Genomic DNA, 20,102 nt, shown 5'->3' on the forward strand with positions numbered 1-20,102 from the left:
GGAAGAAGAGATGAACAGACATTTCCTCAAAGAAGAAATATAGATGGCCAAGAGGCACATGAAAAAATCTCCACATCATTTTTATCAGGGAGATGCAAAACAAAACAATGTGGTATCATCTTATACCACAGAGACTGGCACATACCACAAAGAACAAGAACAATAAGTACTGGCATGGATGAAAGAAGAAAGGATTCTCCTTCACTGCTGGTAGAAATGTAGACTGGTCCAGGTTTTGGGAAAGCAATATGGATATTTATCAAAAAAAAAAAATAGACATTGAGCTCCATATGACTCAGCAATACCACTCCTAGGAATATATCCTTGGAGCCCAAAAACACAATGTAGAAATGCCTTTTGCATTCATATGTTCATAGCATATAGCAAAACAATAGCAGAACCTGGAAACAATCCATATGCCCAAAAACAGATGAGTGGCTAAAGAATCAGTGGTACATCTACACAATGGAATACTATACAGATATTAAAAAAACTAAAGTTATGAAATTTGCTCATATATGGATGAATATTATGTTAAGTGAAATTAATCAGAATGATAGGAATAGACATAAAATAATCACACTAATTTGTGAAATATAAAAAAGGAGTATGGTAATGATATCCAGACAGAATAGAGATAAGATCCAAAAGGATCAGTTTATTATAAGAAAGTTGTCACAAATAGTTACAGAGTACAATTAGGGCAGAGAAGGGACTGCTATAACAATGATAGTTAGAAGTGATCACTTTGGATAAGAGCTAAGTGCTGAAAAAAGAAAATGTGATATGCATGATACACCTTCAGTAAGAATTTTGCAAACTGCATTGTCTAAAAGGAAAAAAAAAGTAATAGAGAGAGAAAAGAGAAACAAAAGAAAATTTACTGCCCCAGAAGAAGGCAGGGGAGAAGTTAGACAGGAGGGAAAGAGGAAACTGGGGATATTAGTGTCCAGAAATGTGCACTAGTGGAGCATTTTGTACACTATGTGACTGAAACTCGATCATGAACAAGTTTTTCTGTGAAAACAACAAACTGTATTATGAATAATGTTGCAAACCATGGTGTTTAAATACAGAATTTTTAAAATATATATATATATATACATAAAATAATTTTATCCTGGTTTGCATGATCAGTAAATCATGCCTTATTTTTTTGTTCGAGATTGTCATATTTACAGCGATTTTACAAATTCACATAAATTGATTACTTTAGTCTTTAAAATATATGTCTAATTTAGATTATTTAAAGAAAATGAATCCCATTATTGACATAACTGATCATAATGCATCTGTTTCGGGATGACAGAAAGCGAAGTTATTAAGAAATAGAGAGAGATACTTACATGGCAGGGGAGATACCATGATCACGAAGGTGGTTTCCCCAGGGCGAGGCTTATCCATTGCACTCCGAATGTGCTGACCCCTGAGATTTCCCCAAATGTGGGAAACTCGACTGCATAATTTGTGGTAGTGGGGGACTGCGTTCGCACTCTCCCCTGAAAAAAGAAAGGAAATAGAGAGAGAACAGAGAATTTAAAAGAATGAAAGCAGTGGAGAGAACTCATTAGTAGTTATATTTGTGAAACTTCTTGTTTCAGTTATAAAGTCACTAATGCTACAGCCAAAGATTTTGTATGCTCCCATTTTTTTTTCTCCAGAGATGGGAAATACATTTAAAAAATGTGTGTGTGTGTGGCAATTTTCGTTTGCATAGGTACAGCAAAATATGCAAGAAATTGGAAATAAGCACCTTTGGCCTAAAAAATCAGGGGGATCTTACCCCAGAAGCACCATGGCCTAACGCCAAATCAAGGCTCCAGGCATGCTCAGTTGTCCACCCTCCTAGTCTATTCTTGGTGATCAGCTCTTCAGGCTCGACATAACTTGCCCAGAGGACATTACAATTTACCCAGGAGCATGCCCCTTCATGCTAAAAACTGGCATTGTAGGCCCGCCACCCCCAGATACAATGGGATTGATTCTAGGCAGAAGTTCCCTCAATGTAAAGGGTATATCAGTAACCACAGGTGTCATTGACTCAGATTCAAAGGGAGAAATTGTTGTAGTAATTACGGTACCGGATATTACGGACATTCAAAAAGGGGGAATTGTAGCATATGAAAAAGTTTCCGTAAGATGATTCTTGGAATTGTATATAAAAGTGTTTCCTTAGGATTGTTCTGTGACTTTTGCCCCACCTAACCCTTCCAGGTGGGGCGCTGTGGAGTTGGCAATAAATAGCTTGAGGGACAGGAGTGAGGGGTCCTTCTGTGAAAAAGCTGCTGGCTGCAGGAGGATTCTCTGGCTCTCCTTGCCCGATCTTTTAAACCCTATCGTTCTTGTCTGTGTGGATTATTATTTGCTGCGGATAAATATTACCAAGGTCTTCCCCCGAAAGGGGACAAGGGGATGGGAAGTAATTTCTCATTCTGGGGACTGTTCTTGGATTCACAAATACCCAGCAAAGTTAACAGCGAAGAAACCTTGCAGTTGCTGTCAGGTTATAGATCTGTTATATCTGTAGTTATAGATCCTGGTTTCTGTACAGGTTCTGTGTTGAAGACTTGGTGGTGCGATGTGTCTTCTGGTTCCATCTCTCCATCAGTTAACATTGCAGAGAATCCTGCCAAAAAGCAGACTATTGTTGTTCCCTAGTTTTCAGAGTGATATAAGAACTGTTTTTGGAGTAAGTCAATGCCATGACAGTAGTAAGGTCTTCCTTGGTAGAATTTATGTTCCTGGTGCTGGTGTGGGAAACCTTGTTTGTTTCCATAGGTGGAATCCTCAGTTCAGGTGGTGAAAAGTCAGTGTCAAATCAACTGAAGTCTAACCCAAGTCATTATGCCAAGTGTCTAGGGTGTAAGGTCCCACTGCTATATGAAAAATTTTGTGTTCCCATCTCTATTAGATAAGAACATATTTGCAACTGTTAACTTTTCCCATTTTGATGTGCCTATGCAAGAAAGGACAGTATAAGAGGGAGTTAATAGTGTATATGGGGTACCGAGGTGTCAAGACTGACAGACCCCAGAGCATTTTTTCCATGAACTCTGAACAGAGATTTGTCTAATAGTATACTGGAGTATACTAGTATTTATAGTACACTAGTATTATATAGTATACTAGTATATATACTATATATATATACATATATATATACATATATATGTGTATATATAGTGTGTGATATATAGTATACCAGTATACTACTAGTATATTGAATGGAACCTGAGGTAAGTTGCTGCTATTTCTTACATAACAAAGTAGTTTCTGGCCCTAGGTGTCATTACTGATGTAAATTAAGGGATTGCAAGTATCCTGGTTTCCTTCCTAATAACAAAAACTGTACACTTTAATCTGGGGAATAGTATTCTAGCTAGGGGTTAAGACCAACTTCCTATGGTCTGGTTATAGAAAAAGATAAAATTTATATAAAAGGGGTACAGAATTATACCTAGTAAATTCAATAGCCTAGTTCTACACTAGTGAAACCTGCTTGTTAGCAGCTAATCAAAATGACAAGGAAAGTACCTGAGGCAAAGCCATTCTGCAATGGTGTTCAAAGACAAGGAGAGATGACATTGTCTTTAAGATGCTAGGTTTTGACTTGGCCTTTAGATGTAAATAGGCTTACAGAAAGAGAACAAGCTTGTCTTATTATTTGGTGTGGAAATTTCTCTGGGAAAAGAAATTTTATAGAGGCCCCATTTCAAACTGTAAATTTACAAGGGAGAAATAATATTAAAGCCAAATAAATGAAGGTACATGTGATGTTGGTACCAAGACATCAGTTTCAGAAATATCTTTTCGGGAATTCCTCAACTCTCCACGTAAGAGCTCTCAGTGGGTCTTTTGAGGAAATCCATCGGGTGATTCTAGCCATCCGCTCTTGGAAAATCCAAGGATTGCAGTGGGTCTGTTGAACTCCCCTTAAAAGGAAGTGCCTTATGTCAAGACATGACAATACTGAGTCATTACCCAGAGAAGAGTGAATAGACCTCTTCAGAAAAAGAGAAGCTCCAAGAAGGACAGAGGTTTTGTTCAAATAAACATGGGAATAATAACCTGTGAAGAATTCATGAGTGTTTTTTGGCCACACCTTTTTAAACCTTCATGGAGCACTGCAAAAAACCTCCCTACCATAAAAGCACCTCAGTAAAGGTGTGTGATGCATGCAGAGTTACCCAGTCTTAATCTTATGAGTCTATACTCTCTCCCCTCTCATTCTTCCCTTCCTCCCTTCCTCCCTCTCTCTTCCCCATTTCTCTTTCTTCCCTATCTTCCTTCATCTTTCTTTCTCTATTTTTTTTTGTTTTATTTTTGGGCCATGCTCAATGCTCAGTGGTGGTGCTCAGGGGGATACTCCAGGCTCTACACCTAGCAATTATTCCTGGCAGTACTTGGGGGACCATGTGAGATACTGGGGATTGAACCCTGGGTCAGCTTTGTGTAAGACAAATGCCCTAGTGGTTGTGTTATAGCTCCAACCCATATTTTTATAAATATAATTATTATGTTTCAGTAAAAGTGATTTGAAAAATGTAATAATAAAATTGAAATAAAAAGGTATATTGGTTTATAGATAAACCACAAGTTACTTTAAAATGTAGAAAATTATTTTGTACAGAGGAAAATGCTGATTAGCTATCTGAATGATTATTGATCATAAAGGTAAAAAGAAAGGCAATTTAATATTTTTTCTTTATTGCTGAGTAAGTACTAGGGAAAACATTAGAGGTGGGGAAAAGTATAAAATACATCTTTCCAGTGCACAGATATTTTTTATTTTTTGTTGTTTTGGGGAGGTTGAGGGTGAGGTAGTGGGATGTGGGGCCATGGCAATAGGCTCAGGGCTTGTTCAGGGCTCACAGTGCTCAGGAATAATTTATTCCTGGCACTCTGCTATGGTCAAACCCATGTCAGCTGCATGTCAATCCCCTAACATACATTTTATTAAAGATAGATGAACACATCTTGTGTTTTGCTTTTTGTATCTGTTTTTTAGATATGACAAGTTAGGAAGAAATATTGCTTAGTTGTTTTTGTTTGTTTTTTTTGTTTTTGTTTTTTTTGGCCATATTTGGCAGTGCTCAGGAGTTACTCCTGGTTCTTAGCTCAGAAATGGCACTTCAGGTCATGCTCATTATTGAACCCCAATAATGGAGCCAGGAAAAGTTCTTGCTCAGTTATGGTTGACAAAATTAGTTCTCTGTAATTAAAGATCTTGGTATTTGCACAAGTCATAGGACGAAGTTTAGGATCAAGTCTTTATGGTTCTAGAAGCTCTGCTCCATCATGTTTGCTGTAGTCAGTCTTCTATAATTAGTGATCTTGGTTTTTCCACAGGTCAAAGAACAGAGTGTCTTCTGGTTTCATCTTACTGTTAGGTGATGAGGTAGGGCAATCTGTTCTTAGATCAAGTTGTTGCTGTTTCCTCATTGCCAAGGTGTTGTATCAACCTGGCACAAGTTGGTGCCAGAGCAGTATAAGGAACACCCCAGGGGGAGTTTGATTCCTGGTGCTGTTGCAGGGAACTGTGTAGATTCTGTGGTTGGGATTAGGGGTTGGATGGTCTTTGTCCAGTCACATTGAGTCTAAATCGAGTACTTAAGTTATTCCCATGACAGTATGCTTCAAGGGTGGAAAAACCCTGTATCTCCGACATAGACCAAGGGAATTCTTTTTCTAATTTCCCCAGTACTTAATGTGCTTATTCAAACAAACAAACAAAACACAAAACCTTGCCACACCAGTCCTCCTTCTTTCCCTCTTTTTTTCTTTCTTGTTTAGTTGTTGTTTATTGTTGCTGCTGTGCTTTTTTGGTAGTTGCTTGTTTTAGTTTTTTATTTTCCCTTTCTTTTTTAAATTGATATTGATAGCTCCTAAACAGACTCCTTCCAGCTTTCTTTTTTTTTCTACCTTTTCTTTTTATCTTTATCCCCCTAACAGAACCACAGAACTTGAATCATTTTGTTCTGCCTCATAAATTGAGGAGGGGGGCGGGGAGGAGTGGATGATACCACGAGCGAATGAACATGAACATTGAGTCAAATAAAAATGATCAGACCTAAATACCAAACCCAAAGTCAATGGCAACAGAATCAAGTTACCCAATCTACAACAAGTTATATACAAAAGGGACCTTCAGGGGCCAAAGGAGAGAGGTATGTGATTATGAGAAGCAAGCTGTGAACAGGGCGGAGGGAGGACAACACTGGTAGTGGGAATGGCCTTAATTCACTGTCGCTATGTACCGTAAATATAACTGAAAGACTTGTAATGCACATTGGTCTCAATAAAAATTAAAAAAAAAAAAAGAAATCATTCCTGGCAGGTTCAGGGGTCCATATGTGGTGCTGGTAATCAAACCCAGTCTCTCCCAGGTCGGCCACGTGCAAGGAAAATGCCCTACCACTGTGCTACATCTCTGGTCCCAGAAATATTGCTTTTTAAAATGATTGAAATGTTTTTATTTGTTTGTTTTGTTTTGGGGCCATACCTGGTGATACTCAGGGGTTACTCTTGGTTCTGCATTCAGAAATCACTCCTGGCTTGTGGGACCACATAGGACGCAGGGGGATGAAACTACAGTCCATTCCAGGTCAGCCATGTGCAAGGCAAATGCCCTACCACTACACCACCCCATCCAGCCCCTGAAATGGTTTATAAATAAATTTCAAAATTCACTGCTAAATTTTATAAATAATAACTCAGAACTTAATGTGATTGCTTAAACTACAGTTGGAAGAGCAGCTATAGAAAATCAGGTAGGGACTTTAGGAGGATCTTTTAAAAATTTTGAAGGTATTTTAGTCACTGCACTTCAGTGCTTGAACATACCCCGGCACCAGGTGTTTAGCAATTGTTTTCTTTTGTTCAAAAACACAAGTGGAGCCAAGAATAACAGTGTAAGGCTACTGAAAAGCTAATGTCACAGTTCTCCCAGTGATGCAAAAAAAAAAAAAAAAAAGAAAAAAAAAAGGCTTCTTAAACACTGAAGTTCTTCATGAATTTTGTAGTGACAGTGAAGTTGTATTTGGGTATCATGTTTGGTAAAACAAAAAAGTAACATTCCAAAAGAACATTTTATTTTATTTTATTCTTGACAGTATATTCAGATTTTAAAATTTAACTATGAAAAAGATGCATTGAAAAGGAAATATTAAGAAAATATGCGGGTCTGCTTCAAATGTGTTTAAATGTTAAATGGGTTCCTCCTAAGCTATAAATAAGTGATAGATATCATATACAATATGCAGCGGGTTATCATGGTAGTTAATAATAAATGCACATGATTTAAATATAACCTCTCGGATCTAGAGTTATTTGTAGCCAAAAACAATTTAAAATAAATAAATAACTGAGGGATTGGGGGAATAACTTAAAGAATTGAAAGCATACCTGGCGCTATACCTGAGTCTGAGCCCTAGAACCTCATGGTCTCCTAAGTGTCGTCTTGAGAGCCCCCAGCTCCTCTGACCCTGACTAACATCCAATTTCCAGATTCTGGTATTGATCCACACAACCTGAACATTCACTGAATATTACTGAGAGGACCCCCTGTACCTCCTGTATACTACTTAGAAGTGCACCTCACTCCTGAAATTCATAACAGCCACCAAATGTATAACTAATTGATTTTAAAGTATCTATCTCTCAATTCACTCTTCTGTACCAGATTACAACACATTTATAATAATTAAAGAAGACATTAAAATTTGCTAAACATTAATTAGGTTAAAAATAAAAGTGATTTTGAGACCACAATATCTTTTTATTGGTAAAGCTTTTGTTTTTAAGATTTTTCTACCCACTCATTTGGAAAGAAACAAAATTACGTATTTAGCTCCATTTTTAACTCTGCCTTTTGCTAAAGATGTTGTTAGTGCAGCTGGGTGGTTACTAAGAAAAGCAGTGGAACCAATTTCAGTATTTTAGAGGAGACTTGAAATTCCCTTCAATAGTGAGACATCTATGTTTTCCAAATGACTGGAATCAAACAAAACATAGGAATTTCTGTGATTCACATCAATGTAGCATGCTTTCATGGTCCTGCTAATTTTATATGAAAATATGCAGCTATTACTACTGTATAGCATGATGAACAGTAATGAACAGGATATATTGGATAGATTTGGTTATCACTATCTTTTAATAGATCTCTAATTTGGTTTCCCAGTTATACCATATAATTTTGTCGTTTTGTCATGTTTTTGGGGGGTAACTATTACTTCTTCCTTTACTTCCTGTAATTAAATGAAAACTCTAGATATGATACAACTTGGGGAAAACTCAGGATAGATCAATTGGTTAAATAGTGATATTCAAGATCTAAGACTACATATACTTCTACTCATGCATATGAATTCTATATCTTGTCATGAACTTGATTTCCACTGAATTTATATCTAGTCTCCAAGTGGTCATATAGCTTTAACAACGTTAAGATTGTTATGTATTAAAAAATAACAGCTTAATCAAATATTATTATATTGACATAATTTTGGCAATCATGTGAGTACGCAAATTAAGGCCTTTGTTAGTGAAGGTTTCTCTTATTTTGACCCCCCTTTCTTATAGAATTCAAGGGTCTCCAAGTCCTCCCTGAACTACTACAAAATTTGCAAGCTTAAAACTTCCCATGAGACTCTTTAAATTCAATAATATATTATAAAAACACACAGAACTCCCTTCTTTAGTTTATTTCAACAGAGTGTGCAGATTAAGTCTCCATCAGTGGAAAAGTCATGAATTCATTAGAGATTGGTCTGAAAGATTTCCATTCTCACATTGGGGCATGGGCTACATGAATAACCTTCTGTAATGGTGCATTACACGACCCAGAGGTACTACCAATCAGGAACATTATTACAAAGTTTTAGCATCTAAATTTAAATAGGAATTTGTCATACAGATATGGTGGAATCTTTATGTGATTATTCATTAAAGTATTTCTGTTAATTTTTTAACATGACCCCAACTCCCCAGCATCAGACAAGACATTTATAGACATTGCAATGAGTTGGTTTTTATCCAGGACTTCCAAAGACTGAAATTTGTTTAGAAAAATAATTCTTTACCACACAACAGGATGTAATTTTATGAACAAAAGGGGACAAATCAATATATTTGTTATAAAAAGGGAACTTTGCGCTGATGAATTTAATATTACCAGATGAAATCTTTTGGAGATACAATTGATTGAGAACTGACAAAGGTACTGATGAGTGGCCATCATTTTAAAGATTATCTTTAAAATATGCAATTTCTCATTTCTGAGATGATCACATGTTCTCTACTCAGAGCACAGTTTCTTTCAATTAAAGAAATTAAGGTCACATATTTCTTCTAATTTACTTTGATCTTTCAATGAATCTCACACCATAGTTCATAGTAAAAGTTTGGGAGAATCTGGAAAATATTCAATATGCACTAAGTTACATATTCATTTGCCTATTGATCTATGTATTTTTTAAACTCATTTTTGTACCAGAATAAATGAAAATTGATGTGTTTATTTAAATGCCTTTATCAGAGCTTCATTCTGTGAATTTCTTTTTTTGTTTTGTTTTGTTTTGTTTTTTTTGGGAGGGGCACACCCAGTGACACTCAGAGGTTACTCCTGGATATGTGCTCAGAAATCATTCCTGACTTGGGGGACCATATGGGATGCAAGGGGATTGATTCAACTGTGGTTCGTCCAAGGTTAGCACGTGCAAGACAGATGCCCTACTGCTTGTGCCACCACTTTGGCCCCATTCTGTAGAATTCTTTTTTTTATCTCCCCCCCATGGAATTCTTAACAAAGTGTTTTTTATAGATGTCAAGATGATAGCAATAATAAATATAAGATTATTAATGATAATCACTTGGAATAGAATGAATGAAATACATTTTATAAAATATTCATCCATGTATAGAGCATCTATGATAACTTGCTTTGTTACTTCATTATACATGAAATTAGTCTAAATTCTATTAAATAATAACAAGAGTGCTCTTGCAACATAAAATATGTTATTTCATGCAGAAAAAATATCTAGCAAAAAAATGCCAAAATGTCAGTAGTGTCAGTATTGCAAATTTTAATAGCATTATGTAATTTAGCTGATGATATTTGTAAGAGACTTATGTTCTAATTAAATATCAAATTAACCCTGATCTTGATTTGAATCTGCATTTTAAATTTTACCTCTATTTCACTGAAATTCAATAATTCGATTTCATACTAAACATCTTTACATTATTATATACTTTCAAATAGCCTATTGAATAATTTGAGAGTAATTGTCAAAAATGGGTGAGGCAAAACTATGAAGATCGTAGAAAACACAGTGGTTGACATTGGGTTAGCTGTTGGAATGGACAAGGGAAGCAAGAGAATGTTTAGAGCAAAGAAACTATGATTATCATAGATTCTTTCACTACTGTGCCTAATTCAGTAGAAAGCTTCTTTGAACTAGAAGCTTCTGGTGCATAAAACAATAATTTTATTTTCACAGCTACACCTGAGTGATGCCCAGTCCTATGGAACCAATTATACATATTTTGGATGCATTTGACTCATTTTAAGCCCCCAAATTTGAAAATACTCATCAAGAGCATTTTCTCAAAACTAGTGTCCATTTATATAGTAAAGGCAACAAAGACACTTGCCTAAAGTGTTTTCACTTCAGTGTCTTCACACATCTTCATTGTGTATTATGAAGCAGCACAGATTAGCACATCACCAGATTCAAGTCAAAACCTCAAATATCTCAATTTATCCCTTTTAAAATTTACATTTTAATACCAGTTGCCATGTCATCTGTTCTCTGTAAAATATTGTCTGAAAGCGGTAAAGTCCCCTTTTTAAAAAATAAATTATTTGTGGACTGAAATGATAGCGCAGTGGTAGAGCATTTGCCTTACACATGGCTGACCAGGACAGACCTCGGTTCAATCCCTGGTGTCCCATATGGTCCCCCAAGCCAGGAGCTATGTCTGAGTGCATAGCCAAAAATAATCCCTGAGTATCACCGGTTATGGCCCAAAATCAAAACAAACCAACAACAAAATGTAATTGAACCACCATAGGATACACAGTTACAAAGCTGTTCATGATTGAGTTTCAGTCATGTAATGTACACCTTTCACAGTGCTCATTTCCTGCTACCGATGTCCCCAGTTTCTCTCCTGTCCTCTTTCTACTACTTGCCTCTGGGACACATATCCCACCCCTTTGGGGTGTTTTTTCTACTATTTTAGACAGTATTGTTTGCAATATTATTACTGAAGAGAATCATATCACTTTACCCTTCTCTCCATTTTATTTTTATTTTGGGTCACACCCTACAGCACATAGATATTACTCCTGGCTCTGTGCTCAGAAATTACTCCTGGCAAACTCAGGATGCTGGGAATAAAGACCAGGTTGGCTGCATACAAGGCTAAGTCCCTACCCACTGTCCTATCTCTCAGACCCACTCTTTATCACCTTTTAACACCTCAGCAGTGTGACCATTTCCAGCTATTATAGTCAGAATGGTCTATTCTCTAGCCTAACTGCATTCCCTAGCTGTTTGTGGGAAGCTTAATACTATGGACTGGTAATAATAGCCTATGTTTTTTACTACCATACCATCGTTTTTATTATCCCCCCCAAATGAGAAAGATCATTCTATGTCTATCCTTCTTCCTCTGACTAATTTTGTTCAGCATAATATTCTCCATCCATGTAAAAGCATATTTCATGACTTGATATTTTTCCCTAAAAGCTATGCAGTATTCCATTATGTAGATGCAACATAGTTTCTTATTTATTTGTTCTTATTTATTTTTCTTTATTTATTGTTTCTTATTTATTTGTTCTTGCATTACAGGGTTGGAATAAATATAGGATACAGAGGGTAACGTTTCAGCTTGAGTGTCTTGAAAAGTCAAATTCTCTGTGTAATATACAAGATACAAAATTTATTAAATCCAGTTCCTGAGGCAGCTGCGGCAGGCATCTCAGTCAGAGGAGGGTGGGGACGAACGAGGAAAATTTTTTTTTCTTATAATTCTATTAAATCCTTACCATAATAACTTTTAGCCACTTACTTTATTTATTTATTTATTTATTTATTTTTTTTTTTGGTTTTTGGGTCACACCCAGTGGTGCTCAGGGGTTCCTCCTGGCTGTCTGCTCAGAAATAGCTCCTGGCAGGCACGGGGGACCATATGGGACACCGGGATTCGAACCAACCACCTTTGGTCCTGGATCGGCTGCTTGCAAGGCAAACGCCGCTGTGCTATCTCTCCGGGCCCACTTACTTTATATTTAAAGATAGTTCATGCAGTAATTTTTTCAAAGTTAATGTCTTCTTCAATTTAACTTTTTTTTTTACTTTTCTTTTGGGAATAATCCTTAAATTCAATAGATGTATTATCAATATGCTTGAAAGGCAGAGTAAGTTTGGCAGTTGTCATAGCATCACTTGATAGAAATTTTGAACATAGCTCATACAGGAACAGAAACAAAGTTCACTAGAATACCAATTTTACAGTCCTCTGTAAAGTATGAGTAAAAAAGTTTCTTTTTCATTTACATTTTTAAAGTTCTGATTTATCTTCCAACATATTCCAACAGATCACTGCTATAGCAAAAGTAAACTTTTTCTGAGATACTAGGTTCTTGAAAACTTTGTGGAAAATTTACATATGAAGCTCAGGTGCTTTAGTAGTTAAGGGCTTATTCACTTTAAATATATGGATTCAGGTCTCTCCTCACTGCCCAGCATCTGATTTACCCATTTATGACAGTCACTTGTCTCATCTTTCTCTGGTTCAAATCCCGGACAATTTCAGTATAAAATGATCTGGTCTGTTCCTATGCTGTTCTGCTCACCTTCAGTGTACAGTGGCTGGTCTCGTCCCTACACCATTCCCTATCTGGTGTATAACTTTTTAGTCTGAAATCTTGTTACTGGGCATCTTTAGGGCTGTGTATCCAAGATTCCTTTCATCTTTGCTTTTCATAGTCTCTGGCCACAGCTATGAACCCATAGGTGAAACTCCTGTGCTCAATAACTTGCTGCGGTCTGGCTAATGCCATTAAAGCCCTGTTTGATTCTACCAGTGGTCCAGATGTTTTAGTCCTGCCTAATCCTGCAACCTGAGTGAAGAGCCAGGAGTAACGCAGGAGTGAAGAGTGAAGAACTAGGAGTACTGCAATATGTTGTCCAAAAGCCAAAAAGCCAAAAACAAACAATCAAACAAACAAAAAGAAAACAAAACAAAAAACACTTAATGTCAGCAAAATCACTTTATTTTTAAAAAGTACATAATAAATAATCTAAAAGTGATATTTCAAAACTGCTATTGCTTATTTAAGGATGGTTAGAAATAAAGACATTCACAATTTGCCTTTTCAAAGTAAATGCTACATCATAGGGGGCACCACACTGTTGTAAATATTTTCATCTCTGAAGATGTAGTAAATTGCTGCCTAGCCTTTCAGTCACAGAACTTAGGGAAGGCATTGTGTGATTTTAAACTATAATGGAAAATGTGAAGTTGGCTCAGAAAGCCTTCTTTGCATAAACTATATGAGCAAGGAGAATGGAAATTGAGAGGCAGAAAAGAGAGTAAGTACATCTGCTAGAACTTTCTAAAATCAGTTTGATGACTATAGTCTACTTTTAAACAAGAAGAAAGAATTATCTACAATCTTCAAAACCGAGTATGGAGACTATTCAAATAGTTCTTGATTCTGTCACTGGGAGGAATTCTATAGAGATCTGAGGAACATCCAGAAGATCTCAACATGACTAGATTGGGAATACAAGACATAAAGGGGTCATCTTTATTCTGCTGGCACAACAGCAATAGTCATAACACAACCCACACAGCTTCTATGCCACTGACCTCTCTAAAAAGAAAAAGAGCAAGGAAGAATTGAATTACCAGAAGCAATGAATTGAAATGAAGTTAGAAAGACACTATGTCTAGATTATGCACACACAATATTGCAGAGTTTCTGGAGGGCTTTAGGTAAGGGTCTACAACCTTTTAAAAATGCTAATATGCAGTAGAATAGCCAGATGAATGCAGAAATCTATACCTTTTGGTAGCATGGATGTTGTATGTGCAAATATCCAACCAAGAAGTAATACATAACCCCCCAAAATATGAGGTCAAATATGTTATCAGAGTAATAGATAGGACTTTCTGGTTTGGGGTTCTTTGCTTGTTTTTAGGTCACAATCAGCACTGCTGTGGGCCTATTCTTGGCTCTATGCTTGGGGTTCATCTCTGGCAAAGCTCAGTGTACCAGGGGTTGAATATGTGTTGGCTATACATAAGGCAAACACTTTGCCCACTGTATATCATCTGACAATGAAAATTTGGACTTATTCAATATAGAATTTGAAACCTAGTAAAACCAAGTGACTCACCTATTTTGATTTCAGAGGCCATCTTTAAGTAATGTTAGATAACCAGGGATGACATTGGTATGGGAATAGGAGGTCAATTGGGTATATTAACAGTAAATGTTTAAACTCTGCTTGTTCCACTAAAAATACAATGTTAGGTGTACTATGAAGAATATTACAATGTTAGGTATACCCTAGAAGATACCCTGAAGGAAGAAGTTAGTATGTAAATAACTTTTTCAAAAATAACGTCCTTCCAACTTTGAGAGCCTTACTTTGAAATTAACCTTTGTCAAAGCATATTTGAAGGTAGTAGATTTTGTTACGCTATAAAATAAATGTAAGAAGAATTTAATGTATCAGTACATACAGAATTTATAGACAACATTTTTTAATTTCATAATATTATGCTACAAGTAGGCAAATATTATGTAAAGAAGGAAAAAGGAAAGAATGGGAGAGTTCCTAGAGAAAAATAAAGAAGGAAAAAAACCTGGCAGCCAATAGTAAATGATGATCATATTGGAAAATAATCATAATTTAAGGAAATTAAAAATATTAATTTATTTTATACAGGAGAATTAAAAATAATGACTTTGATTTTAAAGGGTTGCAAACATGGAATATAAAAACAAATGTGGCTGCATGTAGAGATTTAAGATATTAGAAAAATTTTAATAGATATATTGGGGTAGTGGGTCCAAACCCAGGAGTAATCAGAGCTTCCTCCTGGCTCTTGTCTCAGGAATCACTTCTGGTTGGGATCAGGGACCATCTGGTGTAACAGGGACCAAACCCTGGTGGTATTCATGCAAGGCAAGTGTCATCACCACTATACTATCTCTATAATCCTTTAAGATTATTAGCAAAGACAGAATATCATCAGGAAAGAAGAAAAGAAAATACTAGAACTAAATTACTGATGCAAAAGGGATTTGAATTATCATAATATAATCAGAAACAAGGTAATTAGTTCCACTAAAGATAATATAAGATGCAGAACAAATAGATAACCTAAGGCAAACAATATCTTTGTAATAAAGAATTCCTTAAAATGAAGAAAAATTTTGTTCAGATTTTCAGGGAGAATTCAACTGCTTGAAAACTCCTGTGCTGCAAGCAAAGACCATGGGCTTGATTCCTGGTGCTAGCCACATATGGGGAGTGAACCATAATTAAGTATACCCCTGACCATGCAACCCTGACTATGAAAACAACAGCATCTGCAGAGAAGGGAAAGAGAAAATAAAGTAGAATTACAGATTATAATAAAATATTGTACAGAAATAATAAAATAGGATTTTGTAAAAATAAAGCACAAAAATCTACAAAAATTCATATTTAGCACCAGGATAGTGATAGAATAATCAATACAAATTTATCCTGTGTGCCCTAGTGCATTTGAATATTAAGGAAGAGTTATTTTGACTATCAGTAGACAACAAATTGAATTAAAAGGATAAAACTCAAAATTAGTTTAAGATCCCAAAAAGCATAAGTAAAGGTAATAATAACCCTAGTTTCTATTCCTCTTGTAGTTGAGAGATAAAATGTTTCTTATGAGCATGCAGGATCTTGATTGTCTTCAGTTTGCTAGCATTACACATTTTGCATGAACCTTTCTGAATTTCCAGAGGAAATATATCTCTCATAACTACCATGGCAACCCAAAGGAGTGTTATATATTTGGTTGTGAGATGCTGGCAAGCTGAGAAGTTAGGGCACTTATCTTTTTTTTAATTATCTTTATTTAAATACCGTGATTACAAATATAATTGTAGTTGTATGATTACAGTCATGTAAAGAACACCCCCCTTCACCAGTGCAGGATTCCCACCACCAATTTCCCAGATCTACCTACTCCCCACCCCACCCACAACTGTACTTGAGACAGGCTTTCTTTTTCCCTCATTCATGCACATTGTTATGATAGGTTTCAGTGTAGTTATTTCTCTAACTGCACTTGTCACTCTATGTGATGAGCTTCATGTCATGAGCTGCAACTACTGAGAAGATGGGGGAAATAAGGGTTGGGACTGAGGCAGTAAAATATTAGAAATGAGATTTGTAGGGCAGTATCAAGGTCACAATACAAGATGGATGTTATGGATATATAAAATATATGCATACAATACTATCAATATGAATACAAGGAGAAAAAATTTCTACTCACAGTCCCAACATAAACCAGTGCTAGAACGGCCCGCCCTCCTCCCAGAGCACATTCCCATTATTGTAGGTAGAGATAGGGAGAAAGCCTGTTGACCCCTATAGAGTCCACTTAGATCATTGCCCAGGGAAGGACTGAAGTCCAGGGGAGAAAAACCCTATACCTGGCAAGAGCTGGTCTCCAGAATCAAGGAGGAAACTGGAAGCCAGATGTCTGCCCTCCCTCCTCCCCATGCACCTCCCCTCTGGAGTACGGATGGGGGGGGAAGCCTGAGGACCACTAAGAGTCCACCTGAACCCACTTCTGGCCATCTGAGCTGGCACCCAAGGAAGATCTGGAGTCAGGGGAAAAAGACAAGGATGGCTGAGGCCCTGCAAAACCTCCCAGCACTCCCCAGGCTAGGGAGAAAAGCTCTGGTATGGGGCCTCCCCAAACCCTATACCTGGCAAGGGCTGGTCTCCAGAATAAAAGAGGAAACCAGAAGCCAGACATCTGCCCACCCTCCTCCCCATACACCTCCTCCCTGGAGTACGGAGGGAGAAGGGAAACTGAGGACCACTAAGTGTCCACCTGAACTCACTTCTGGTCATCTGAGCTGGCACCCAGGGAAGGCCTGGAGTCAGGGGAAAAACAAGGACGGCTGGGGGACTGCCAAGCCTCCCAGCATGCCCCAGGCTAGGGAGAAAGGCTCTGGTATGGGGCCTCCCCAAACCCCATAACTGGCAAGAGCTAGCTGTTTCCTAATTTTTAGATTATTAGAGGAGCCATCTTGATTTCTGTAAAAATAGGGGTGTACTGCAAAACTACTTCATTGGTAAGGCTGTAGATTGCTTCTTAGAATGTGCAGAAATGGAATTCAGGGGTTACAAGATAAGTGTGGCCATGGAGCGTGCACTTTTTGGGTGTGGGTCCTGGAGAGACTACAGTCCTTGGTGTCTGTAGGCTGGCTCAGCAGAAAAGAGGCAGAGAGCATGGCTGCTGTTCTTTATAAGTCTCTGGGTTCCCAATCACTCGGCAGGAATTGGCCCCACCTTCGTTGGGCGGGGACATTTTACAGGTCCTGGAGAGATTACAGACCTTGGTGTCTGTAGGCTGGCTCAGCAGAAAAGAGCTAGGGCACTTATCTAAATTTGCATAAATATTAAGATGGGATTAGGGCTAGGCTGCCTTCACATTATATCACATAGCATCTTTCCTTGAGGACTATATTCTTATCTTAAATTAAATCAGCTTTAGAAACACACCCAACAATACTTAAGACTATTGGGCAAAAGTGCTCAAGTGTCTCTTGGAGCTGCTCTGGATCTCAGGGATTGAACCAAGTTTGGCTACATGCACGACAAGCACCTTAATTCCTGTAATATATCTTTTGCACCTGGGCTCTCCTTTTAGAAAAAGTCACAACTCTTAGCATTACTATGCAGGAAACTGAAGTGAAGACATGCGCAAAACACAATAGAATCCAAAAGATTGCTGGAAATTTCAGCAGTAGCATGCACCATGTGCAACTGAGCCCTTTGCAGCTTTTTTTAACCTACTTCCCATTGACTACATAATGGTGTACTGCAAACCATTAAGCAGGGTTCTAGAGATGACCTTGTGGGATGTCTTGCTGCCCCTAGTGTCTGTGCATTGACTGACTCTTGATGTAGAGTCAGTCTAAGTTTTAAAAAGCAAAACAAAACATGATTGCCCAAGAAAAGAGTTCTTTCATTTATTTTCCAAATGCTATACACTTGAAGATTAGTGTCTAGAGTCAGTAGAAAAATTTTAATATATATATTTAGAATACCAATGGAAATTTAATGATATTGAAAATGTAAGGATGTATTAACATTTTCAAATTGCATGTCCTAAAAATGAATCATCCATGCACACTGCTGCTGATTGTCTTAGCAAATTGCAGCCCCTTCCACTGGCCAAATTTCTAGTGAGTGAGGGCGGGGAACTTGTTCCCTGAGAGAATGAGTCATTAAAGGGTTTGGTAAAATTTGGCTGCAGCTGGCCCTTCAGTGCAGATGGAAAAAGAATGCATTTGAACTGTGGTTGTGGGCCTGCCCTTCATGAAGAGCCAAATTTTCCAATAGCTATCCATGTAATTTTTTTTACTGCAAACCTCAGAAATCATAAAGATTTTTTAAAAATTCAAATTAAAAAATGAAACGATCAGAATGCACATGGGCTGGGCACATTTGAGCAGTTTTGAAAGAAATGACATTAAACTGCTCTTAAATAGTCAGCTCTTATGTTGGCTATTATGAGGGTGACAGCCCAATGAAGACAGAGCAGCCACCCTCCAATTATTGTCCTGTATTTCTCAGTGAATTCAGCTGAACAGTCAGTTCAGTGAAAAAGCATCAGAGATGAACAGAGAAAATGAATGCCCAGTAAAGTGCACAACTGAATGACAGAATAAAGAAAAATATAGAGGAAATTGTGGCAGAAGAATAGGAAAATGGTCTTTTCCTCATGTTGAGTTAGTTATTCACAGCCTCCAGAACAATAGCACAATAGAAAGGCCTTGCATATGGCCAACCTGAGTTCAATCCCTGGCATTCTAGGAGTCCCCTGAGCCTTCCAGGAGTAATTTCTGATTGCTGAACTAGGAGTAAGTCCTGAGTGTTGATAGCTGTGGACCAAAAGCCAAGAAAGAAAAACTAATACTCATAGCCATTGGTACATATGCTCTTAGAAAACATACTGTGATTTTTTAAAAATAATTTTTATTGTGATCAAAGTGAGTTACAAATCTTTCACATTAACAGTAATATTTAAGGTACATAATGACAATAAATCAGGGCCATTCCTACCACCAGTGTTTTCCTTCCTCCACCCCTATTTCCAGCATGCATCCATATCTCCCCATCTTGTCTCCCAGTCTGCTAGTGTTAACTGCTCCCCTCTGTGTATAGCTTGTTATAGATTGGGTATTTGATTCTGTTGTCATTGACTTTGGGTTTGATGGTTGAGTCTGATCATTTTTTATTTCCACTGAATATTCATTCTACTCTTTGATCTTGGTACCCTCCATTTTCTTTTCCCCCTCAATTCATGAGTTAGAACAAGATGTTTCATGTTATGTAGTTCTGTTGGAAATAAAACAAAAAACAAAAACAAAAATACCCAAACAAAACCAACTGGGAGGATTCCTTCTAGAGTTTATAAATATTACTTTAAAAGAAAAAAGGGAAAAAAGAAAACAACAAAAATAAGCATCTACAAAAAAAATGGCAGTATGCTTCAAGGACAGAGAAACCCTGTATCCCTGTATCTCTTAGGCCAAAGAAATTTCCTCCAGTACTTACTGTGCCTTTGCCAAAAAAAAAAAAAAAAAAAAAAAAGAAGCACAAAACAAAGCCTTGCCACACCAGTTCTCATTCCTTCCTTCATGTGTGTGTGTGTGTGTGTGTGTGTGTGTGTGTGTGTTATTTTTCTCTTTTCTTTTTCTTCTTATTTATTTTTTCTTCTCTTTTCTATTTTTCTTTCTTTTTCTTCTTTTTTATTTATTTACTTTTATTCTCATGGTTATTACA

General features: G+C 37.0%; 1 non-coding gene across 1 annotated transcript; it reads left to right on the forward strand.

The window, feature by feature from the left end:
- The first annotated feature begins 1,338 nt into the window (after window positions 1-1,338).
- On the forward strand, window positions 1,339-1,502 carry LOC126004622 (U1 spliceosomal RNA). Its single transcript, XR_007493890.1, has one exon. It is a non-coding gene; the product is annotated as a U1 spliceosomal RNA (small nuclear RNA).
- The last annotated feature ends 18,600 nt before the right edge of the window (window positions 1,503-20,102 follow it).

Source organism: Suncus etruscus, chromosome 3, assembly GCF_024139225.1.
Source record: "Suncus etruscus isolate mSunEtr1 chromosome 3, mSunEtr1.pri.cur, whole genome shotgun sequence".
NCBI classification, from domain to species: Eukaryota; Metazoa; Chordata; class Mammalia; order Eulipotyphla; family Soricidae; genus Suncus; species Suncus etruscus.